The following is a 27862-nucleotide window of genomic DNA, read 5'->3' on the forward strand; positions in this document are numbered from 1 at the left end:
GCACATTTGCAGAGTGTTGCTGGGTGGGGGCATGGCCTCCGGCACAATGGCAGTGTTTTGTATTCTTATGTTTTTTTTAGAAGGAGGGCTGTGTGGCCCCCCTTCTTTTTACTTTTTTTGGGCCCTGGGGACCCCATCCCCCAGGGCCTTACCCCCATGAAAGAAACAATATTTAAACAGGAAGAGGGCCATGTGGGCCCCCCTCCCATGGCCAATTCCAGCACCGGAGACCCCATCCCCGGTGCATGGCCACATAAATATATATTTTTTTATTGAAGAGGCTGCGTGGCCCCCTTCCTGGGGCCTCTATAGACCCCGGGGAGCCCATCCCCCGGGGCTGGCCTTTATTTATTTATTGGGGGAGGGAGGCCACTTCTAGCCCCAGGGACCCCATCCCCCGGGGTTGGCCCTCTCCGTTGGGGACTGTGGGGGGAGCCCCAATCCCCCCATGGTCCTGCTGGCTCCTGGTGTCCTGCGCCAGCCAGCATTGTTTTTCCACATGAGGAGCTGCTGAAATGCAGCTCCCCTTGTGAAAAAGCAATTCTGCTTTGCTTCATTGAAGATAGAGCAGAGTTTGCAATAACTTTGGTGTCAGTTGACGAATCTTCGTGAAAATTTAAAAACTAGTGGGGCGCTCCGGTCAGCTCCTATCTTAAAAGTTTCGGGGTGATTCGGCAAGCGGGGGCCGAGAAAAAAGGGGGGTCCCAAATCGTGTTTTCTCCATGTTAATTCCCAGTGGAAACTTTAGAAACACTACAGCCCGAACTGCTGAACAGAATTACACCAAGTTTGGCAAAAAGGTAGCCCTTGGTTCAGAAAGATCCCTTTTTGTTAAATGGTGTAAATCCGTTCAGGAGTTCATGAGAAATGAGAAAAAGAAAAAGTTTCAATATCTGGGCGGAGTCTAACGACACTTTTCATTGTGAGATCTGATTGGCTGTCAGCACTTCATCCTGGAATTGCTGGCAGCCATCTTGGGACAAATATACTTGATAGTACCCCATTGAAATGCATTGTAGAGAATCGAAGATTTTGAGGGTTACCAAAAGGAGAACTATAAAGGGTGATAACAGATTTTAATTACATTAGAATTCCTTTGTTGATGGTACCATACTAATTTCATGAATTGTGGTGTGTTCTAAAGTCATATGATATATCATGAATCATGTTTGAGAGAAAACTGAAGCTAAAATTAGAGCATATTTTCTGTAAATTCACACTATCTTTCTCAGTCATGTGAGAATGAAGTCTGTCTTTCTCAGTAAATCATGTACATCCAACAAGGGCAGAGACTGTCGGGTCATTCCTTTGTGTTCTACTGCACCTTCCTAGAGTGTTCCAAAGAACATCTAGAGAGCTAACAGCCTTACTTATGACAAAAGTATGCATGAAGCCATCTTGATTGGAATAAACTGGTAACTCTTAAAACATTTAATTTAAAAAGGAACAAAATGAGGGGGTTCATTTTGTCATAAAAAGTATGGCTAGTGTTATAGAAAAAAAAATTAGGACATGTTTTAAGTGAGATCTCAAATATCTTCCTGTTATATTTCAAAAGCAGCAGCCTGTCAGTTCATGCCTTTGTGTTCTACTGCAGCTTCCCAGAGTGTTCTAAAGAACAACTAGAGTGCTAACAGCCTTACTTATGACAAAAGTATGGCACACATGAAGCCATCTTGATTAGAATAAACTGGTAACACTTAAAACATTTAATTTAAAAAGGAACAAAATGATGGGGTTCATTTTGTCATTCAAATTATGGTTAGTGCTGTAGAAAGAAAAGTTAGGACATGTTTCAAGTGTGATCTCGAAAATCTTCCTGGTATATTTCAACAGGAGCAACCTGTTAGTTGATGCCTTTGTGTTCTACTGCAGCTTCCCAGAGTGTTCTAAAGAACAACTAGAGAGATAACAGTCTTACTTATCACAAAATTATGGCACACCTAAAGCCATCTTGATTGGAATAAACTGGTATCTCTTAAAACATTTAATTTAGAAAGGAACAAAATGAGGGGGTTCATTTTGTCATAGAAATTAGGGTTAGTGCTGTAGAGGACAAATTAGGACATGTTTCAAGTGAGATCTCAAATATCTTCCTGTTATATTTCAACAGGAGCAGTCTGTCAGTTGATGCCTTTGTGTTCTACTGCAGCTTCCCAGAGTTTTCTAAAGAACAACTAGAGAGCCAATAGGCTTACGTATGACAATATTATGGCACACCTGAAGCCATCTTGATTGGAATAGACTGGCAACAGTTAAAACATTTATTTAAAAAGGAACAAAATGAGGGGGTTCATTTTGCCATAGAAATTATGGTTAGTGCTGCAGAAAGAAAATGTATGGCATGTTTAAGTGAGATCTCAAATTCTCTTCTATTTCATTAGAAAATTCTGACATGCAGACTGAAACAATCACTTTCAATACCAGCAGTAGACTTCTATTTAACTCCCTGGTCAGCAGTAGCTTTCCTACAGTGATTTATTGAACAACTAGAGTGCTAACATTCTGAATTCATGGAAAATGTGTGACACATCTGAATGCCTTCTTGATGGAATCAAACTAAAAAACTGAAAGCATTTCCTATTGAGGAGACTGCAGTAAATGAGGAAATTAGGAAACTTCATCACAAATAAGTCTCCCAAGATGGCCAACAGGGAAAAAAGAGCCCAAATGTGGCACAAATAACACCCAGATGTAGCCCACATGTAGCCCAGTGACAGAAGTGTGCAAAACACTTTTGATTTTAGTTTTTCTGCAGTTTTATATAGTGCAGACTGGTCGGGGTTTGCAGCGTTACATCTTATTTGGACCCCTTATTGCGTATTTTGGACAAAGTACATGAGATTGATCTTGCAAAACATTGAACTTTATTATTCTGTTAACCTGAAGTTTCTCTGAACTGAGCTTTGGAACACCCGTTTTTACCTACTGGTTTTAATTAATTGTCATTGTATTGTATTAGGAAAGAGGATTTACTGTTTTTATGTACACTTTTATGATCTATGTTTCTAAATCAGATTGAATAAAGTTTAATCAATTCTATGGTAGGACGGAGGCAAAGATTCTGCATATCTTTCCTCACTTTATTTGCATAGCAGTTCAAAGAAAACATAACACAACAATCATTAAACAAAAGACTACACAACACATGAACCATTAGGGGGGTAGTCTTCAAGGCAACTATAGTCCAATCATATCACAGTCCATTGTATATAATATTGTGACGTCCCTTTCGCTACCTCTTTCTTCACTGCTCGTCAGTTAAGTGCATTCCTTACATTCTTAGCTTAATCTGACGTTGTTGCTGTATGTATAGCGGCTTCTTGTCGACATTATTAGCAATATTGCCTTGGTATTGTTGCCCAAAAGCGTTCTCCCCCTCGCCGTTCCTCCCGCTGTGCGCTCTGCGCGCGGTGAGAGCCTGTCAGGCGCATCAATTCAGAGCGAGGCAGCTCTGTCGACGCTCCTGCTGGTCTTTACGCGCATTTGGGAATCCGGTCACTCCTTTAGTGTCCGCTTGATTCCCGACCAACCCTAGCCTAATTTAGACACCGCTATGCCGTGATTTCCCCACACAGCCACATTAGTGACCAGCGCCACCTGGTGGCGGTAATTGGTATTGCGCCTCAGGCTCCCTCTTGAAGCCAGAATCCAATTCAAGCTGGCTTGCATCACACAAAAAGCCCTTTACTCCAAGTGCCCTGCTTTTCTCGCCCAGAACCTCATGATATCTGGAGGAGCCAGAAACTCCCGTTCCGACCTGCACGCTTCAGGAAAAAAAGAACGTATAATCGTGCCTTCTCTGGGGCTGCCCCAAGAATATGGAACTCACTCTTTCCCGCCATCAGAAGATTACCATCTCTAGCTCACTTCAAAAAAGAAGCCAAAACTTTCCTAATGGGCAAATTCCTCTCCTAACGCTGACATTACAACCCCCTCTGTAACCTGGCCTCGCTTGTTGTGACTGCATTATCCCGGGACTTTCTCTCCTTTGATACCCGCCTGGCTCTTCCGAACAAACCCCCTGGGTACTGAGTCTGCTTCTCTGGCTTGATGTATCGATTTGATCCTACCCCAAAATGTTTCTGGTTATTATGATTGTTTGTTCTACCATATGCTGCATCCACCTATTCCCTTGACGTTTTCCTTTCCCCCCCATGTCCTTGTTTGCTACTTGTTACTACTGTAAAGTACCCTCGCAGGTCTGGTTTGCGCTCTATGAAACTTCAGTATTATAACCGTGTTTATTTGTGTTATGTCACACAGTATTTGTATTTTTTATCTTAATTTTACAATGTAGTCTGTTTTCGATCACTCTGGCTCTAACATATCAATATTAGTCCCGCGAGACCAGCATGGCAATCACGGAACTAACGCGGAAGTTGTGAAGATGCGCCTCGGACTATCGGTTACTACAGGTACAATCCCGGATTGTTATTAAGACCAAAAACCCGCTATTATTATTAATTTCAGCCCAACACATAAGTGCACACTGTCTGACTATTTTTTCGATCTGTTTTCTTCTTGATCTTTTTTAGATTAACCCCTCCCATTCTGATGACGAGCTCAGCTCGTCATCAGCCACGGTGCTCGTGTGCTGATGACGAGCTCAGCCATTAGAATGCTTGCACGCTGGGATAATTCCCCTGCTGTGCTGAGTGTTCTGAGGAAACGGGTGTGGCCATGATGAGCTAATGAGCACAGGAGCACTGTACCTCATGACGAGGTGAGCTCGTCATGAGCACCGGGGCACTGTGCGCGCCCCCCTGCCCCCCAGTACAGCAGGAAAATTACCCCAGCAGCCAAGGGGTTAAGACTGGGAGTTTAAGCAGGAGGTAAGCGCGAGAGTGTAAATTGTAAAGCATTAATGTTCACATTAACAGTTAATTTTTGTGATTCAAGAAATGTAACAACATAACATTGTAAAATTAAGATAAAAAATACAAATACTGTGTGACATACTACAAATAAACACAGTTATAATACTGAAGTATATTGGTTGAAATTTTGGTGTGTTTCACACCAAGTAAAGTGTGTGCAACTGAGTCAGGCCATGCTGCCTGTTATAATTCGGATTTGTTAGCCACAAGAGTTGACAGCTCTTGCATGTTGCAGCACCCCCTCTAAAATTGGATTACATTTTAACATAACAGGTGTGCTCCCCCCATACATAATCAAATTAAGGATTTTAAGGGCATTTGTTCTGTGCGCACACCCTCTACTATCATGTCTTCTCCAGAAGACCATTTTTACTCCTCCTACTAGGAAGTGGAAGAGGAATGGCTCCCATCTTCTCCCTCCAGCAGTGGACCAAGCCCTCTCTCTAGCCATTGCTAGGGTGCTGGCTCCTCTTCGGGATCAGGTTGATAAGCTGGCGAAAAGCATCCCTGGGGTGTTCAGTGACCCAGATCTGGTGATGGCGGGTCCCAGTATCTTCCAGATGGGGAATAAATGGGCCATTAAGCATAACGCAGGGCACTTGGAAGGATTTGATAAACTTACGGAGACCTTTCTCAAGAGTGCATGAATGCTAAAATATGCACCCTGCCTGGAGGAGGAGGAGTCCGGAGAAAATTGCTATGCTGTCACCACTGTTGTAGACCCCGACGGCGGGTTTCCCTTGGAGGGAGGGGGTGTATCGGAGAAGCTTTCTCCTCCGATGAGGATAAGGACTCGGGAGTCCCTGGCATCCAGAGTCCCACTCCTCTCAGTCCTGAGTTGGGGACGGGGTCCACTTGGACATGTTCAAGCCTACAGGATTTACCATCCTAGGTCGGATTTTGCACCATACTTAACTGGAGTACTTTCTACTGGCTAATCAGTAAGTGCTTCCTCATTGGGCAAATGTATAGTGCTTTTCCTGCACTACAGCTTCCTAAAGTGCCAGAAGAGTTGTCTCCAATGACCCTGTGTGTGTTACTATGCCATCGCGCCGAAGGGCGCAGGGATCCCTTGAGTGAGCTGTCCACATTAGTGGGTAAATGGCGGGAAGACGGTGCACACCGCTAGTGTGTGGGCGGGGCCAAACGGGCGAAGCTTCCATGCGAGTTCACATGCCTCTTGTGTGTATAAAAGGTCAGGCACCGATCAGAGCAGCAGATGGGGAGAATGAAGCTCCAGTGACCATGTGTGTGTTACTATGCCATCGCGCCGAAGGGCGCAGGGGTCCCTTGAGTGAGCTGTCCACATTAGTGGGTAAATGGCGGGTAGACGGTGCACACCACTAGTGTGTGGGCGGGGCCAAACGGGCGAAGATTCCATGCGAGTTCACATGCCTCTTGTGTGTATAAAAGGTCAGGCACCGATCAGAGCAGCAGATGGGGAGAATGATGCTCCAGTGACCATGTGTGTGTTACTATGCCATCGCGCCGAAGGGCGCAGGGGTCCCTTGAGTGAGCTGTCCACATTAGTGGGTAAATGGCAGGAAGACGGTGCACACTGCTAGTGTGTGGGCGGGGCCAAACGGGCGAAGCTTCCATGCGAGTTCACATGCCTCTTGTGTGTGTAAAAGGTCAGGCACCGATCAGAGCAGCAGATGGGGAGAATGAAGCTCCAGTGACCATGTGTGTGTTACTATGCCATCGCACCGAAGGGCGCAGGGGTCCCTTGAGTGAGCTGTCCACATTAGTGGGTAAACGGCGGAAAGACGGTGCACACCGCTAGTGTGTGGGCGGGGCCTAACGGGCGAAGCTTCCATTCGAGTTCATATGCCTCTTGTGTGTATAAAAGGTCAGGCACCGATCTGAACAGCAGATGGGGAGAATGAAGCTCAGTGATTTTTTGGGGCTGATTACTGAATTTGACCTTCAACTCGGGCACCTGCTTTATCTGTAAGTGCTTACTTTTCACGGAGCCTCGTTGTCTACTTGTAACTATTCTCTGACCCTGCTTTGAGGGTCAGAACAGGGTCAGAGAATAGTTGCAAGTAGGCAACGAGGCGCCAGGAAGCACTTACAGGGTTACAGCAGGTGCCCAAGTTGAAGTTAATTTCTTTGTAACCATTTTGTAAATGGTTACAAAGAAATTAGCTTCAACTTGGGCACCTGCTGTAACCCTGTAAGTGCTTCCTGAGCAAAATTCGTCCCGCTCGCGAATTCGTGGATTTTGCCGCGATTTCACGCGATTCGCAAAATCGCGTAAAATCTGCAAATTCCGCGAGCGGAACGAATTTTCCGCCCATACTTACTATACAAACACCACTGCACTACCCTAAACCCTAAATACTAGAACCCAGCACGACCCCCTACAGTACACAAACACCACTGCACTACCCTAAACCCTAAAACACTACCCCCTACACTACACAAACACCACTGCACTACCCTAAACCCTAAAATACTACCCCAGCACTACCCCCTACATTACCCAAACACCACTGCACTACCCTTAACCCTAAATCTACCCCCAGCACGACCGCCTACACTACCCAAACACCACTGCACTACCCTAAACCCTAAAACACTACCCCCTACACTACACAAACACCACTGCACTACCCTAAACCCTAAAATACTACCCCAGCACTACCCCCTACATTACCCAAACACCACTGCACTACCCTTAACCCTAAATCTACCCCCAGCACGACCGCCTACACTACCCAAACACCACTGCACTACCCTAAACCATAAAACACTACACCCAGCACAACACTACACAAACACCACTTCACTCTCTTAAACCCTAAAACACTACCACCAGCATGACCCCCTACACTACTCAAACACCACTGCGCTACCCTAAACCCTAAATCACTACCCCAGCACGACCACCTACACTACCCATACACCACTGCAATACCCTTAACCCTAAAACACTACCCCAGCACGACCCCCTACACTACTGCACTACCCTACACCCTAAAACACTACCCCAGCATGACCACCTACACTATCCAAACACCACTGCACTACCCTAAACCCTAAATCACTACCCCTAGCACGACCCCCTACACTACCCAAACACCACTGCCCTACCCTAAACCCTAGAAAAAAAACACCCCCTTACCTCTCACTCCTCGTGATTCCTCTCTCCTCGTGGTTCCTGCTTCACATCGTTTCTGAGGGGCAGTGCATGACGTTGTGAGGAAACGGAACAGCCTCTGTTTCCTTACAACAACGTGGATTGTCTACTTGTTTTGTAGAATGCATGGTCATTTACCATACATACAACAAAAAGGATTACGGAAGGTCTCAGGGAAAGTACTGGACATGGATAGATGCAGCGACACATTCTGGGGCTCATGATGAGCTTGAAACGGTGCAGAAATTACGGAGGGCATGCACGTAAAGTACTTTCAGGACTGCAACATCCAGCATGCAACGTGTTAGCTCATTCAGAGCGGTCCAAACAGGACCCACGATACCGCTTATAAGGATGTTGCAGCCAATCATGTCCTATTTGACTGCCAGCTGCCTCTGAAGAAGAGTTATCTCGAAACGCGTCAGGCGGCGGTCTGCTGCTTAAATCTTACTGGAGTGTGTCCTCTCACCAATAAAGGCTTTTACTGAGGATAAAGCGATCTGTGACTGGAGTGCTGTTTCTTTTTGGACCCCCACTGAGCGTGAATTTAATACGGCAGTCCAGCCGTCGAAGCTTGCACCACCTCTAAATACGGGGGCCACAGAGTGGAGCACCGACATGGATAGATGCAGCGACACATTCTGGGGCTCATGATGAGCTTGAAATGGTGCAGAAATTATGGAGGGCATGCACGTAAAGTACTTTCAGGACTGCAACATCCAGCATGCAACGTGTTAGCTCATTCAGAGCGGTCCAATCAGGACCCACGATACCGCTTATAAGGATGTTGCAGCCAATCATGTCCTCTTTGACTGGCAGCTGCCTCTGAAGAAGAGTTATCTCGAAACGCGTCAGGCGGCGGTCTGCTGCTTAAATCTTACTGGAGTGTGTCCTCTCACCAATAAAGGTTTTTACTGGGGATAAAGCGATCTGTGACTGGAGTGCTGTTTCTTTTTGGACCCCCACTGAGCGTGAATATATATATATATATATATATATATATATATATATATATATATATATATATATATTCACTGAAAAAACATAGGTTATAGACCATATATAGTTAGGAATTAGCATTTAGAAAACCTTATTTTACTCACACAAAACCATTGAAATTCCATATATAGTTAGTTGCACTAACTATATATCGCGCACCCGCAATCCACTGCTGATGATGTCACATATTACATCATTCATGACATGGTCAGTGACATCACTGATGACATCACTGATGACATCATCTAGTGTCTGTGTGTTTTTGTAAAGTTTAAATACGTTTTACATATTGAAGAATGACTGGATGGATGGAAGACTGAGTGTGTGTGTGGCTGGCTGGGAGGTGTGTGACGCTGTGCATATCAATGTGTACTTGTATCAGTGATTGTATAAGAGAGTAAGTATGTGTTAGTATATGTGTGAAAAGTATGGTGTTCTGTGTTTAACTATAGATAAGGAAATCGAAGTGTGATTGATTCTTCACAGGACTGACTAGGTGTATGAGTGCATATGATAGTGTTCTAATAATAACTGACTGTATGTATGAGTAATTGTATGGGTGAATGAGTGAATGTGTGTGTAGACGTACGAATCAGTGAGTGCGTATGTAGTAACTGGTATTGGTGTGTCATGATGTCATCAGTGATGTCATTTGAGATGTCATCAGTGATGTCATTTCAGATGTCATTAGTGATGTCATCAGTGATGTCACTGAAGTATGGTGTTCTGTGTTTAACTGTATAGATGAAGAAATGGAAGTGTGATTGATTCTTTACAGGACTGACTTGGTGTGTGAGTAACTCCATGGATGAGTGGCAGTGTGTGACTGTCTGCATAGGTGTATGAGTGCATATGATAGTGTTGTAATAATGAGTGACTGTATGTATGAGTGATTGTATGGGTGAATGAGTGAATGTGTGTGTAGACGTAGGAATCAGTGAGTGCGTATGTAGTAACTGGTATTGGTGTGTCATGATGTCATCAGTGATGTCATTTGAGATGTCATCAGTGATGTCATCAGTGATGTCATTTGAGATGTCATCAGTGATGTCATCAGTGATGTCACTGACCATGTCATGAATGATGTAATATGTGACATCATCAGCAGTGGATTGCGGGTGCGCGATATATAGTTAGTGCAACTAACTATATATGGAATTTCAATGGTTTTGTGTGAGTAAAATAAGGTTTTCTAAATGCTAATTCCTAACTATATATGGTCTATAACCTATGTTTTTTTCAGTGAATTTTCAAGGTTTTGTAAATGCTAATTCCTAACTATATATGGTCTATAACCTATGGTTTTTTCAGTGAATTTCATTGGTTTTTTAACAGCTAATATCTGTAGCTGTAAAATGTATTCTTCTTTAAATCCAAAAATATATTTTATATGTTTATTAATAATTTTTTTTTTAAAATATATTTTTTTCTTCGTTCCCGCTTCGCGAATCGGGAAGCTTCCCGTTAGCTGACCTTGATGCCGCGAAATAGACCGCGAGCCGGTAAACGTTTCTTTACCGCAACTGCCGCGTTAGAAAACAACATCGTGACGCCTCCCGTCCGCATGACGTTTCGCGTTGTCGCGTGATACGTCATATGACGTGCTACGTTAGCGAACTGGTACGCTTACCGAGTCGCAAAGCACAGGTTTCTGGAAGCAAACCTGGAGGCCCTGCAAAGCGCTTAACGTAAACACAGCAGGTCATGTGACTTGGTAATAACACTTTTCATTGGTTCATTTCGCTTTTGGTTTCCTAATGATGTAAGACTAGGTCATATAATCTAAAATGAACACTTTTCATTGGTTGAGAACTATTGTTTTTCCCAAATGATGAAAACCCCTCCTTCTTTCCTCACTCTGACTTTCATCTTTGTGAGAGAAAGACCCTTTGTTACCAGTGAGCAATGGCTTCTTTAGTAGCTTCAGCTGGTGCTTCCCCACCACCTCCACCACATCCAAGGAAGAGTGGACCACCTGCTCAAGTTATAATTCAGCAAGAAGAGGAAGAAGAAGAACAGGACGACGAGCACGAAGAGAGGCACTTTTTGCCTGAGGAGCCCAGGACGTCTCACCGGAAAGAAAACTTCATTTGGCAATTTTTTAAAATTCCCAAAGGTCAGAAAAAAGTAAATGCAAGATACGTAACTTGCCTTATATGTCAAGATAGACTGTCCAGAGGGACCGACAAAAAATACAGTTTCGGAAACTACACAATGCATCGCCATATGACTAGGTGGCATCCTAACAACTACAGTGCTGCACAGTTTCGTAACGACCTAGATAATCTCCCTATTATGGCCAGAAGATCTGTAGTACCGGAAGTAACGGGACCAGAGGGCAGGGAGATGGTGCCAAATATTCAAACGAGATTTCATGAAGTAAAACACGTCTGCGTACATTGCAATGGATTCATTTGCTACGGAGAAAGAAGCATCACTCTGATCAACAGAGCTATTGACTATCATATGCAAGTTTGTACGAAACGCCCCAAATAATAAATACTTTTTTTTTGTTTTGTTGCTCCTGTTGAGCCCTTTACAATGAATCGTTTTCATTGCCCCCTGCAAGAAAACCCCCAAAAAATATAAAACTGTTCAGAAAAATTCAAAAAAAGTAAAAAAATGTTCAGAAAAATAATAAAAAAAATATAAAACAACAAAAACAATAAAAAAAAAAGTTATTTTCAGAACTACCTCCCCGTTATTAAAAAATTGGTACAATATTTGGAACTGTGCCAACCTCTATTTCTCGTAGTTCGCTTCCCAGTTCGCTCGCCGGTACGCGAACCGGAAGTGAACCAAAAAATTAAAAAAAAAAAAAACAGTAAGTATAAGGGAAGGAAACAGACACTTATGTTAAAAGAAAGACAGCTATAGGGGAGTAAACTAGAGATACTATTACCCGTAATCCACTGCTGATGATGTCACATATTACATCATTCATGACATGCTCAGTGACATCATCAGCAGAGGATTGCGGGTTTTTTGGCAACGTGCCTTATCCACGGTTTAATAACGCTGCCTTTTGCTTTATATAAGTTTTCAAATTGTATGAAATATATACCAATAGGTCGTTATGAACCTTTAGGTAGTGCTTTTCTTCATGAGGTCTGGTCGCTTCCATACACATACAGATGTTTCAAAGATGATCAAGAAGTTTATCTGAATGGAGAGGAATGCACTGAGACGCCAGATCATTCACTAATGTGTAGGCACATACAGTTACACGGTTCATGCAACAAACACCGACCAAATATGGCTTGCGTGTTGCAAGGCACGCCAGTTCCTGCTATCATCCCCACGTTCAAGTTGTTGGAAAATGGTAGTTATTTGATGCTCAATAATGAAGATTGTTCTGGGTTAATTAAAAGTATTCCTTTTATCGTAACAGTAAGTGAACGGGTTATTTGCTGCAGAAATGTTCTATTTCCTCCCACACATGAACATAGGGAGTTTTCAATCTGGCCACAAATACCAACCTTGGGAGCACATTTCAACGGCATGGCAAGAATAAGAGCTCTTTTGTCTCAGAGAGAGGTGGCCTTGAGTTCGGCCCGTGAAACTTTCGTGCTTCACATAGCGAACACCCGTACAGAGGTGCAGACCCTTTTAAATACTGATTCGCCTTTGCATTTCAGCGACATGGTTCGGACTATCTTTGACGCGTCCTCCACAAAGGCCCTGGCGATCTTTTTTAAAGTTGTTACCAGTGGTCTCGTGACTTCATTTGAGAAAATCTTTGGAGTCATCCCTGCTTTCTTTCATTCTATTTTTTCCACTCTGCTTCGTGGATTCCCATTTTTACTTGCATTACCAGCGGACGCTCTTGTGCTTTTTTACATTTTTAAATATGGATGTCCCTCCTGTGCAAGCTCCCGCCCTGCAGCTGCTGACACTGTTCCGCAATCGCATGCTAGAATATTATGGCACAATGCCGTTGGCGATATTAAGCACGGCATATGGATTATCTTTTCGATTCTCCTACTTCACCTGTGTCCAGCCTGTATTTCACTGCCTGACCTGTGATTTCGATTGGGCCATTGATTTGTGTCTCTGCGGACCGGTTTCTCCTGACGTCGACTTTAATCAGCTGATGACTCCTATCATTACTCACGAGTTGGTTTGTCCTGGCGAAAGGATTATGGCTGTGGCATTGATGCATGGACTAATTGGTCCCTGGAATTTACTGGCGGCAACACAGTCTTTCTTGGAACAGAGCTTTCTTGAAAACCCACCGAGCTGTCCTCTGATGGTGATAGAGGATCCGGTGCTGGGAGAGCACGTATGTTCTTTTCCGCTTTTAAATTGGATGGCTGAACTCTTTTCGGATGAAGACGGTGACTTCCTATTGGAGGCTGTTGCAGCTTATTTTGCATACACAGTTATGTCATAGACCTTTTTCATGTTTGATATGCTGAGTACTAGCATTTCATTGACAATTCATTGACTTATTTGTCAAGTTTTTATTATTTAGCTTGCCTATTGGCTTAAGACTCGATAAAGTACTTGGCTGTTTTATTTTTCTTTAGCATTACATTTTCCTAGTTTTTAATGTTTTACCTTGCGGACCGTCCACATATAAAGTTGCAATCTGCTCTCATGAGATGGTACTTCTATTATCTTATTCAGTTCGTTTCCGGATCATGGGGAGGTGTCATCTAGGTCCTGGATATCTTTACACCGTGTTAAGTTAGCATGGGCTCATTACCGGTTTAAACGCCATTTTTCCTTTTTTGCAACTTCTGCACACGACACTTAGTTGTTGCTTTAGCTTTCAACCTAGTAGTTCATCGTGGTTTACATGAGAATAATATGTTATTGCTCTACTATCTGCTTTGCTTGTTAAACTATATCTGTACAGCGAGTGCTGAAGTTTAAAGAACAACACGATACAGAATTGTTATGAGGTCTGATCTCCACGACTTCATACTCATAACATAAGTGCAGCTTCTGCCAATTCTGGGCATGAGGCGGGTTTTATATTGCTTTGCCGAACACACATACACAACAGTTGATGCGGTTCACATGAAGAGAGAGCTGGTGTATGCTGATGTGATTCCTTCAAATCTAAGACAATAAAGTATGGGCACGCCCTAAACCAACACAAACAGACCTTCTTAGCAAATAATATAATATGTGTATTAGGGAGGGTGAGATATAAGCAGCCGCGGGCCGTGGAGGGAGTTACGGTGGGGCAGGGAGGCGGGGAAGGGGAGGGGCAGGGTGGAGCCCTCTCCACCCTGCCCCTCCCCCTCCCCGCCTCCCTGCCCCACCGTAACTCCCTCCACGGCCCGTGGCTGCTTATAAGTGTTGCTAACTCTTATTCATTTACAGCATGTTAACATACTGTCACCATTCGCTTTTTATGTACTAGTAACTATGCTGGTAATTTTGCTACTGATAATATGTGTACTTGTATTATCTAAGATACTACGCCTGAGAAGACGGCATTAGTAAATAAACATTTCAAATACACATGTGTTCTTCTTAACTCCATGTTCTGGTTTCTAAGAAATATATAACGACCGACTGTTCATGAGTTCCACGTATCCTGAGGTACTATAAGTTCATATTCTGGATTGTGTAAACATTAAGAGTTTGTTATATCCAATGTGACACTGTACCTAGCTTGCTAAGGGGTTTTTGATTACTAAGGTGAGTTTTGGGACACCCTAATTCGCCGAGGTTCCAATCCTCTGTCCCAAAGGGGGCAGGGTAGACCCACCCTGACCCCCTAGGTCTGCTCAGGGGGTCGCAGAAGGACCACTAGGGCAAAATTATTATTATTTTTCTTAAATCGCGGGGTGCATATAGGATCCGCGCATTTCAGTGCAGAAACATAAAAAAACAAAGCGCTGGTTATTAGTCCCCGGGGCGGCCACATTCTTGGGTCATTTTTAAAATAAATACTGTGGGGGTGCCAATCCCCCACATAGTGCCCCGGGGACCGCCACCCCTCGGGGCTCTAAGTTAATATATGCGTGGGGGCTTGTTAAAAAGGGTAGCGGCGTTGTAGGACCTCCACAGCCCCGGGGACCGCCATCCCGGGGCTTTTTTAATGTGTGGGAGGGGGGCCGCAGATGGTCCACCCCCCAGGGCCGGGTTTTGTAGTGTCCCGGGGTGTCTACCCCCAGGACACTGCTGTTTGCAATGGCAGGGCATGAGTCTCGCGGCTACCACCCTGCCATTGCAAACTGCTTTCCTATTTGGAATAGAGAGCAGGAAACCTGCTTTCTCTTTCAAATAGGAAAGCAGATTGCTTTTCCTCAGGGGAAGCAGCATGTTAGCTGCTCTCCCTGAGGAAAAGTAATGCTGCCTTCCGTAGGATGCGGGGAGCCGGCTGGGAGCGTGGGGGCATTGGGGCTTCCTTCACGGCTTCCAATGTATTATATAATTCTCCAAAGGTATCCTTCATAGGCATTTTTGTTTTAATTTGACCAAAGGGGGCCCATCCCGAGAGCATTAGTAAAAGTGTTGGACAATAGTATTACCCCAGCGTCTTTGTCATCACGTATGAGATGTTTTTGAACTTTTCTTTATTTGAACTCTGTTTTTGTACAGTATCTTTCTATGTCTTATCGCAATCTGTTCCACAGCGTCCGTTCATTTCAGTGTTCTTAGTCTTGTTCACTTGTTGTTCTTTTGCTGACTTACCTGTTTGTGTACAAGATCTGTCTTCTTTCTTGTGCAGCCTTCCTTTGTGTAACTTCTTCTTTTATTTGTGACCTTTGTTCTTCAGTTCTTGATCTAGTGTTCTGAACATACCAGTATATTTGTAGATATGTTGTGTACTGTTTTCCAGTTCCCCCCTCTACCATTATGGACAAAATAATTGGGGGACACAAAGTAAGGGGCTCTGGTTGTTACTGTGTCTTAAGCTTGCAACATAGTAAGTAAGACATAGATGTAGAAACCCAGTCTCCACCACTCATGGATCTTACTCCCCTTTGTTGCCACCTATTTTGCTATGCCTTATCAATCAAATGTCTTTACTTGCGCTGGTCCTCTTAAAGTATATTCTCCTGATAGTCCAAGCCCATACAATCCATCAATTCATGTGCCCTTGCCCACTCTGTGCGTGTTGGTACCGCTACTAGATATTGTACATTATACACCGCCTTGGGTGTACTCACTGTCAAAATGCTTCCACTGGCCATTGTACATGTAGACTTTGGTCCGTCTTTTTTTATCAATTTTTGCACTTTGAGATATAACGTCCTACTTATGTTCTTCATCTTCTACTTTCTCCTTTAAAATTCTATTTGAAAGACCTTATCAACACTAAAAGAGAAAAAGTAAGAAGGCTGGGAAAGCAGTTTATTTGTGAGCTGTGTATGCTATACTTATACCTAATCATGACATTGCATGCTTGCTACCTTTCTGTAATGCAGTTCAGTTGCACAGTTCATTCTTGTGTGGCTGTGTGCGTCACGACAATTAAAGGGATCATTTTTTCTGCAAGCACTTGATACAATGCATATTGATACAGTATTTATTTATTGTGAATATTTATTGAATGTTTTCAAATTAATTTCTATAAGTACAAAAGTTGTTCCTTAATTTCCAAAATTAGTATTAAATACATTTTATAGTAAGCATCACAAACGCTGATATTAAATTACATAAGTTGTAAAAATATGTTCAATGCATGTTAATTATTTTTTTCTGATCAAGTCAAACACTGATATTACAGTAAAGATGTCTTTAAAATAGTTTCAAAGTATCAGAAAATAGTGTATGTTTTCAAAATAGTTTCCACAAGTACAAACTTTGCTCCTTTATTTACTGAATAAATATTAAATAGATTTTATAGTAAGCAACACAAAGGCTGATATTATAGTAAAGATGTTGTAAAAATAATTTCAATGTATCCTAATTTTGTTTTCCTAAGTATCTCAAACACTGAAATTACAGTAAAGAAGTTTTTAAAATAGTTTCAATGTAACGGAAAATATTTTATGTGAGTACCACAAAGGTGGATATTACAGTAAAGAAGTTGTAAAAACAGTTTCAGTGTAGTTCAACATATTAAATGTGAGGACCACAAACAGTGATAGAACAGTAAACAAGTTATGTTAATAGTTTCAATGTATCAGGAAAAACTCCTTTCACTTCACTGAGAACATGTTTCTTTCTTCTGATAGATTTTACATGTTACAGATGGAAAATGTCAGTTACTCAGTAATCATTTGTTCTTGGCATGTAGTGCTGTAGATTGAAATGGTTTCCATAGTCTTGTCGTCTTGTGTTGTGTTGAGATATTTGCAAGTTTTTTTTCTTTGAAGTAGTCTATTTCGTCACTTGTTTAGGCTGTCTCTTCCTTTCGATGATATTGTGCATGGGAATCGACTCTATTGTTAGTATATTTGGACGCAGATGATGAGAATGGAGTAAGTAAGAGTATAATATAGTTGTACCTATGTGTATGTATATAGGTTTGGACATTTTGCAGGGGACGTTGCTTTCTATACAGTGCCGGCTTTGTGTATAGGTGACTTGGGCTGACCACGGGTCTCAATATTGCAAGTGGCGCAGTAGGGAGCTGCATGACTGAATGTCATACAAACAGCAAATTCTTAAAACAGACTATGACGTATTATTTGGAGGAAAACACGTCATAGTTTTTGGAGATTTACTGCAACTGACTCCTGTAAAAAGACAACCAGTATTTAAAACACTTGCGCATGAAGACACCAGAAATTCTCTGGGTAGTGTTGGAAACGTGAACATTTGGTCATATTTTAAATATAAAAAACTCATTACAAATATGCGACAGGCAAATGATGTTGATTACGGAATTATTCTCCAAGATATAAGAATTGGACTACTGGCAGAACATGGCAAACAAGTTTTAAAGACTTGATTACTTTTCAATTTATTTCCAAATGAAAATATGGTACCAGAGAAAATATTTATGGAAATTGCAGATAATAATGCACAAAGGCAAGCATTAAATTTGATATCATGCTTACCTCATCAATAATGAGAAGATAATTTTGTTCAAAACTCTTGAAACTTCACAACAAGCTTCTCCAGCTAGCTTGTGGTATTCAAATTTGTTTTCATGCTCTACTAGTAGCATTAGTAAACGATGTAAAGTAATTCCTTTAATGTTGTGTGCTGCCAACCCAGTTGGAGCAGTGACAACACAAGACAAATGCGAATCAGTTGTTTTCTGTAGATAAGTTGTAATTACTTTAATTAAAAAACGTTTTCCTGTTGCAGTTTGTCCACTTACGTACATTCGGATAGGTTGAAATGACGTGCATGAGCACTCTTTCTTTTAATGAGGTAATCTATGGTCAATCTGTTGTCTCACTTGCTCATATATTTGTTTTTGCTGAGCATTTAGTTGTTCTTCCAAGTTTGCTAAGTTTATTACATCTTCTTGAGCTTGATACATTGCTGTTTTCACCTCATTTATGGCGATTGCTGCTTCGTTGTCCTAGTGGATCATGACTCAGTGCAGTAGAACTCTGGCTAGCAATCTCAGGTGTAATTGTAGCTTTTTTGTCAATTACATCGTTCAACATTTTCAAATAATTTGCAAAAGCACTGCATTGTATGCTATCTTTACCAGTATTAAAGGTATCTTCATAGCTCTGGAAATCTCAAAGTAATTGCAGTTTTGAACGCCATGGTTTGAATAGTTGTAAAAGGGCTAAGTAGTGGAATTCCCTTTTATCAGCAGTGTTGCAAGTCAGGTTCTTGTGACTCTATATTTTCCATCATTGATATTCTCTGTAGTATTCCGTTTAAAAGTGTAATTTTGCAGCACTTTGTAAAGACACATGTTCACAATATGATGACTTTCGTTTGGGTAATATGTATCCAATATATGTGTTTTTAAAACATCTGTACTTTCTGTTTCAACTATGGAATGTACTAGTTGTTACAATCAGATACGACAGCAGCAGCAGACAGATAGAACTTGTCTATATCAGGTCGCCCGTGATATAGGAGGGTAGACAGATACATAGGGGTTCACAGATGAATAGAACAGCAGCATTGGGGGTGGCAAGTATATCTCTGCTTACCAGTTCATTACACAGACTATTGAATGTACTAGTCATCACAAGCAGATACAGGAGCAATAGTAGACAGATAGAACCTTTCTATATCAGCTCCCCCGCAGCCATCGCACGCCAGCACAACCTCAACATCATCTCTTACGCCGACGACACCCAGCTGATCCTCTCCCTCACCAGAGACCCCGACACCGCCAGAACCTGCCTACACGAAGGGATGAAAGACGTCGCCGAGTGGATGAAGGACAGCCGCCTGAAACTGAACTCGGACAAGACGGACGTCCTCATCCTGGGATCTTCGCCCTCCGCCTGGGATGACTCCTGGTGGCCCCCAGCCCTGGGCACCGCACCCAAGCCAACCGACCACGCACGCAACCTGGGCTTCATCCTGGACCCCTCCCTCTCAATGACCAGACAAGTCAACGCCGTCTCCTCATCGTGCTTCAACACCCTGCGTATGCTTCGCAAGATCTTCCGCTGGATCCCGACCGAGACCAGGAAGACTGTCACCCAGGCACTCATCACCAGCCGACTGGACTACGGAAACGCCCTCTACGCCGGAACCACAGCCAAGCTACAGAAAAGACTCCAGCGCATCCAGAACGCCTCCGCCCGACTCATCCTGGCTGTCCCCTGACGCAGCCACATCTCCAGCCACCTGAGGAACCTGCACTGGCTCCCCGTCGACAAGAGGATCACGTTCCGGCTCCTCACCCACGCACACAAGTCTCTCCACGACCTGGGCCCCAAGTACCTCAACGACCGCCTGACCTTCTACACGCCCACCCGCCAGCTACGGTCCACCAGCCTCGCCCTCGCAGCCGTACCACGCATCCGAAGAGCCACCGCCGGAGGAAGATCCTTCTCTTACCTGGCTGCCAAGACTTGGAACTCCCTCCCCATCCACCTTCGGCTGACCCAGGACCATCTCGCCTTCAGGAAACAACTCAAGACCTGGCTGTTCGAGCAGTAGCATACCCCTCCCCCCAAGCGCCTTGAGACCCTCCCGGGTGAGTAGTGCGCTATACAAATGGCATGATTGATTGATTGATTGATTGATTGATATAGGGGGGCATATAGATACATAGGGATCCACAGAAGGATAGAAAAGCAGTCCCGGGGATGGCAAGTATATCTCTGCTTCCCAGTTGATTACACAGATGTATCACTTATGGAATGTACTAGTTGTCACAAGCAAATATGGGAACAGCAGCATGTAGACAAAACCTGTCTATATCAGCTCCCTCGTGATATAGAGGGGTACACAGATACATAGGGGTTATCAAGTGGATACAACACCAGCCCTGGGGGGTGGGAAGTATATCTCTGCTTCCCAGTTTATTACACAGATGTATCAACTATGGAATGTACTAGTCATCACAAGCAGACACGGGAGTAACAGCAGATAAACAGAACCTTTCTATATCAGTTCCCAGGTGACATTGGGGGTACACAGATACGTAGGGGTCTAGAGATGTGATGGGCGGTGGCAAGTATATCTCTGCTTCCCAGTTAATTATACAGACATCTCAACTATGGCATGTACTAGTTGTCAGAAGCAGATACGGGAATAGCAGCAAAGAGAGCCTGTCTATATCAGCTCTTCTGTGACATAGGGGAGTACAAAGATACATAGGGGTCCACTGTAATGTTCATAGATTTCTTCACATATTAACATATCCACTTTTTTAATTTGTCCACTTGACGTTTCAGTATGATCTGCTAAAACTATTTTTTCTTCTCCTATATAAACATTCTTTTAGTATGTATTGTTTTTTGTCGAATTCATTGTTGCGTTTTGCACTGTCCTAACATCCACTAACTTCTGCCAGATTTTCTTATTCTTAGTCGGCACACTATTAACAAGAATAACTAGTGGTTCACTTTCTACACTGTATACAGTAATAGTTTCAATATTTTTCTTTAAATCTAACAGTAAATACACAACTTTTCCTTTTAATCCTCTTTGTAAATCTGAAGGATGCAATTTACCTGTTTTATGTCCATACGAACAATAGCCTGAAACGGGTGCACACATTGAATGGAAATAGACTAATAGGTATTGAGATCTGTCAGTTCTGGAGGAATAGAAACTAACTCTAAATTATTATGCACAGCTCTAGCAGGCATTCTATTCTTATCTAATTTGTTATAACAATATTTACAAATATAGTGATCAGAACCCAAATCAAAACAATTCTCTACCAACAAATAAGTTCCAAATTCCTTCTACTTATCATTATTCTCTTTTTCACTTTTTAAATATAGATCAACACTCTTAGTCTGATTTTTGTAGTGAGTTCAGTGACCACAAATACAAGAAAAATTTGGCCTTTCACCTGAAATCACCTTAAACTTTGTAATTTAATTTTCAAAATGTTTTGTACAACTATGTTCAACATTCTCTACAACATTTTCTTTTAATAATGTTTGAGTTTCTTCACTCTCTTCTTCAGAACCATAGTAACAAAACTCAATATCATCACATCTGATACTGACCCTCGCAAAAGAGCACTGTTCAACTCATTTAACTTTAGTGCTGGAATTTTTGCATAATACAATCTTCTCACTAACTTCCGCATTTGAGTATGATGTACTGCCAACATCCTGAAATGGTGAAAAACCGCAAGACCTAGACTCACATAAAGGATTCTTCTAGATTTGGAGTATAGACTTGTTGATGATAACCGATCTGAGCATTCATAGCTCCGATTTCTCGATGGGATAACATCTTCAAACTGAAACTGTATAATTTCTTACTTAGTGTCTTCTCATGATAAATCTCTTCCCACATTTCTTTCAATTCCGTCTTTTCTGATTTTGTAATGTGGGACGTTACATATCGAGTAACAGCAATATAATTGTCCGCAACATATTGAATATCCAAGTTAGCATTCCACATTGACAGATGTAGTTGACGGATTGACGGATTGTAGTCATTTATGTATTTTGACTCTTCGCTTCTTCTTAAATTGTAGGACTTTTTTTGAGACTTTTTTGTGATGACATGTCACATAGCTGACATACAACTGTTCAGATAGACAGAACCTTTCTATATCAGTTCCCCGGTGACATGGGGGGACACAAATACATAGGGGTCCACAGATAGATAGAACACCAGCCCTGGGGGGTGGCAAGTATATCTCTGCTTCCCAGTTCATTACACAGACGTCTCAACTATGGAATGTACTAGTCGTCACAAGCTGATACGGGAGCAGCAGGCGACAGACAGAACCTGTCTATATCAGCTCCCATGACATAGGGGGGTACACAGATACATAGGGGTCTACAGATGGATAGAAAACCAACCCTTTTAAAATCTGGTGGAAAGATCCAATGACTGCTCTCCATATGCTATCAGCCGTCCATATTTTATACAGGGCATTCTAACTTTTTTCAAATTGGTAACGAATATCACAAACAGATATGGAAGCAGCAGCAGACAGACAGAACCTGTCTATATCAGCTTCTTTGTGACATAGGGAGGGTACACAGATTCATAGGAGTCCACAGATGGATAGAACAGCAGCCCAGTGGGGTGGCAAGTATATCTCTACTTCCCAGTTCATTACACAGATGTCTCAACTATGGAATGTACTAGTAGTTACAAGCAGATACGGGAGCAGCAGTAGACAAACAGAACCTGTCTATATCAGTTCCCCCATGACATACGGGGGATACAGATACATAGGGGTCCACAGATGGATAGAACAGGAGCCCTGGGGGGTGGCAAATATATATCTGCTTCCCAGTTCATTACAGATGTCTCAACTATGGAATGTACTAGTTGTTACAAGCAGATATAGGAGCAGCAGCAGACAAATAAAACCTGTCTGTATGAGATCACCGTGATATAAGGGGGTACACAGATACATAGCAGTCCATAGATGGATAGAATACCAGCCATTTTTTAAGTCTGGTGGAAAGATCTACTGACTGCTCTCCATATCCTATCAGCCATCCATATTTTATACAGGTCATTCTAACTTTTCCAAATTGGGAAGGAGTATCACAAGCAGATATGGGAGCAACAGCAGACAGAAAGAACCTGTCTTTATTATCTTCTCCGTGACATAGGGGGGACACAAATACATAGGGGTCCACAGATGGAAAGGTGACAAGCATATGTCTAGTTTCCAATTCATTACACAGACGTCTCAACTATGGAATGTACTAATCGCCACAAGCATATACGAGAGGAGCAGCAGACAAACAGACCTGCCTATATCAGCTCCCCGTGATATAGGGGAGTATACAGATACATAGGGGTCCACAGATGGATAGAACAGGAGCCTTGGGGGGCGGTAAGTAAATCTCTGCTTCCCAGTTCATTACACTGATGTCTCAACTATGGAATGTACTAGTTGTCACAAGCAGATACGGGAGCAGCAGCAGACAAAGAAAACCTGTCTATATCAGCTCACCTGTGACATAGGTGGGTACACAGATACATAGGGGTCCACCGATGGATGGGGTACACAGATAGATAGGGGTCCACAGATTAATAGAACACCAGCCCTGGGGGTGGTAAGTATATCTCTGGTTGCCAGTTCATTACACAGATGTTTCAACGTTTGAATGTACTAGTCGTCACAAGCAGATACGGAGGAGCAGCAGATAAACAGATCTCGTGTATATCAGCTCCCCCGTGACATAGGGGGGATACAGGTATGTAGGGATCCACAGATGGATAGAACAGGAGCTTTGGGGGTGGCAAATATATATCTGCTTCCTTGTACATTACACTGATGTCTCAACTATGGAATGTACTAGTTGTCACAAGCAGATATGGGAGCTGCAGCAGACAAACAGAACGTGTATATATAAGCTCCCTCATGACATAGGGGGGTACACAGATACATAGGGGTCCGGAGATGGATAGAACAGCAGCCCTGGGGGGTGGCAAGTATATCTCTGCTTTCCAGATCATTACACAGACGTCTCAACTATGGAATGTACTAGTCATCACAAGCAGATATGGGATTAGCAGCAGACAAACAGAACCTTTCTATATGAGTTCCCCCGTGACATAGGGGGGATACAGATAAATAGGGGCCCACAGATAGATAGAACAGGAGTCTTGGGGTGTTGCAAGTATATATCTGCTTCCCTGTTCATTACACACATGTCTCAACTAGGGAAGGTACTAGTCGTCACAAGCAGATATGGGAGCAGCAGGAGACAGACAGAACCTGTCTATATCAGCTCCCCATGATATAGGGGGTACACAGATACATAGGGGTCCACAGATGGATAGAACACCAGCCTCGGGGGTGGCAAGTATATCTCTGCTTCCCAGTTCATTACACAGACGTCTCAACTATGGAATGTACTAGTCGTTACAAGCAGATACAGAAGCAGCAGGGGACAGACAGAACCTGTCTATATCAGCTCCCCCATGACATAGGGGGGTACCCAGATGCAAAGGGGTCTACAGATGGATAGAACACCAACCCTTTTTAAATCTGATGGAAAGATCCACTAACTGCTCTCCATATGCTATCAGCCGTCCATATTTTATACAGGTCATTTTAAGTTTTTGCAAATTGATAACGAATATCACAAACAGATATGTAAGCAGCAGCAGACATATAGAACCTGTCTATATCAGCTTCTTTGTGACATAGGGGGGTACACAGTTTCATAGGGGTCCACCTGTGATGTGGGAATCTAGGACCCTAGTGTAATTTTCCCGATTCAGCCCATATATAGGTATAATTCACCCAGTCCTAATATAGGCATAGGAATCATTGCCTTATTTAGTCTTAGCCTGTGCAGCCCAAATACGGCATGGCTACTTCCACTAAAATCCGAGAATCCACAACGACTTCCCCCTGCTTGAATACTAATTAATCCAAGAACTCCTGGAGTTTTCAAGGAATTGAGGCACTAGTGACGATATTATGTCCAATCTTACGTCAAACTCGGCACCTTCAAAGTATAAATATGCCTACATTTGCCCAGTCAAACACACGGTGGTTTAGGAGCAGATCGACTAACTACTTGCCTGACGCCCTGCTGCTGCAAGTGCCGAAGGAAGCCGACCCTCCAACTGACGCACTGAGAAGACGCTGTCATTTCTCCTGCCGAGAAATCCAGCTCCAGTATTTCCAAGCTACCCTTGCGGGTTGCTGGGAGATCGAGTCCTTAGAGAGAGATACAAGACCTCTATCATCCTAAAACCAAGGTACAGAGCTGATTAGATCCCTAGAGAATTCTTGAACAGATTCTTGGCAGAGAAATACTTAAACTTAAACTACTCCTCACTTACTTCTTCCCTTGTACTGGGCTTAGGTTAGGTACACCGGGGTAGGCGTATGTTAGAAGCACCAGTTGAGTAGTTTTAGCCACTCTTTTATTATTGTATGTATTTTATGCATTTTATGTATTCTATGTCTATGGCTTAGAAACCATATCATGCTTTTACAGTACTATTTTATAATACTATTTGTATTATATGCATTGTACTTCTTAACTAGCATTTCAATTGTAGCAGTGCATTTCTTATGCTTAAGAAATAAGACTGTTCAATAAATACTTTTATTGAAAACGCCCGTCTCTCTATTTCTAAGCAACTCTGATGAAACAAAGCATGCACATCTGACTGAGTGAAATAGCCGTCTATTGTTTCCGCGACTCTAGAGATACGTTTCATTCTGGGGAAACAAAGTTGTCATGTTATATGGTTGTCAGAGACGAATCCCTTCTTGTTTATTCGAGAAAGTTTCTAGTGACCTCTGAGCTAGCTGGCACTCACAATTAATTATAATATATTCGGCAGAGAACTAGTCGACATAAATCCTACATCTAAGCTGCAGGGAATATTATTCCAATGGCATGAATAACGGGACCCCCTCTATTAATGGCTTAAGGACCAGGGAAAAGAGAGGAAAATAACAATAGAACATATAAAAATTCCCTCGTGGTCACTATTTACTTTCTCATGTGATAGAACTCATCTAATTAATCCGTTAACCTTCTAAACGATATAGGTACAACACAGTTAGTATTTTTATTTCATGATTTTTTTTTTTACTTTTTCTGTAGTGCATAAAAATTATTTTTTTCTCCTTTTTTTAAAATCATTTCTTCCGTGTACATCAATTTCATAATTATTAGTACAAATCCAATCAATTTTTAAAAGATACAGTGAGCTATATCAAAACATTTATGGCATATTCATACCTCAAATATTTTAACAATACAAAACATCACCCTGATTCTCACACATCAATCACCAAACACACTTACGCGTTCATACAACTTCAAACTTATCCTACTCCCAACAAAAAACAATTCCTAAGCTTGAGGTAACACAGTTGTTTCTTGTGTGTTATTCCACGCCAGGTCTACGCGCGTTTCGGTGGGATAAGACCACCTTCCTCAGGACCAAGATAGAAAGAGTTTTATTCTCTCCTCTGCGTGTATGTACAGGGTACCTAAGTTGCGTTGTATGGCGTAGATATCTGCATATCTTTATAAATAGACATTAGCTTTTCACTGTCAATAGTAGGCATATAAACAAACCCCTAAGTTCGTCATAGAACAACATTTGGTAAGGCGATAATTTAACGCTAGATACTAGAGTAACTCAGTCGTGCTTTTCACACAGACCCCTTTTTCCAGTAAAAACTCCAAAAGACATCTTCAGTGGGTGAAAGGATAATATCTGCCAAAACTGAGTAGGACGAAAAATCCTATGTATTAGTTTTCGGTTTATACAACGTTGAAGGATACAGTGTTCCAAAATATTGTGCACCTAATCTTTGTTTCCTTGAAACATGTTCTGCAAACTCTTCAATAAGTAAAAATAATGGTTACTGACGAAGAATTAGCTGCAGCAGCAGCTCAAGCGATCTTAGATGACGCTGAAATCCTAGAAAATGACACGGATGCTATACTGGAAACTTACAAACTGATAAATAATGGAGTATCATCAAGAGGTGGCAGAGTAATCTTTGTCATAGAGGCACATGAATATTGGCAGACAGAGGTATTCTATTCATGGATTCAGTTTCCAGCAGCAAATGCGGGAACACGAGAGTTCCACTACTACAAATCAGAGGAACCTCCAGCGGAATACGTTCCTTTTGAGGACATTGAAATTCCATTAACTTACCAAGAGCATCAGCTCTGGTTTAAAGGCGCTAATACACGCAGTAGCAATATTGAGAACAGATGCCCTGAAGAAAGCCTAGGGAAGCATAGCCCGCTTGGCTGAAACATGTTGGCCCTTCTATGGCAGTTATTTGTTTAAAGCTGCAGTTTGCACTGTTCTGTTTTTAATTAGGGGGTGTGTCCGCATTCCTAATAAAAAGATCTTTATTGGGACACATCATCTTATTTTAACTCACTTTTCCTTGCCCTGCTTTCTTTTCTTTTTTCAATGGGCACTTAGAAGCAACCACTCATTGTACTCTTTCTTAGTGATTTTTGGCCGGGATCCAGCCTTGCACAAAATGGCGTGGTGTTCTCTATGATCAAGAGGTTCACCATCCCTCTACCTGGTTGACCAAATGATAAAATTGATCACCTTGAAGAGTTGATGGTTATCCAGACTCCAACTTTGTGGCTGATCCCTATCACAGAGAGCCTTTGGTCCCGTATGTGTTGTACCTTATATTTAGCTGCTTGTAGTACATTTGATACACTCTACCATTGGGAGAAGTGTTATGTCTTTTTTTCTATATTAGGGATTCAACCCCACGGTTCGTTGTGTTGTTTTGTAATTAAAATACATAGACAATTGGTTCAATATGTCATGCGGACATTAACAGTCCAACCAGCAGTAAGAATTCCACAGGACACCCCTC

This window comes from Lissotriton helveticus, chromosome 1_1 (genome assembly GCF_964261635.1).
Source record: "Lissotriton helveticus chromosome 1_1, aLisHel1.1, whole genome shotgun sequence".
Lineage (NCBI taxonomy): Eukaryota > Metazoa > Chordata > Amphibia > Caudata > Salamandridae > Lissotriton > Lissotriton helveticus.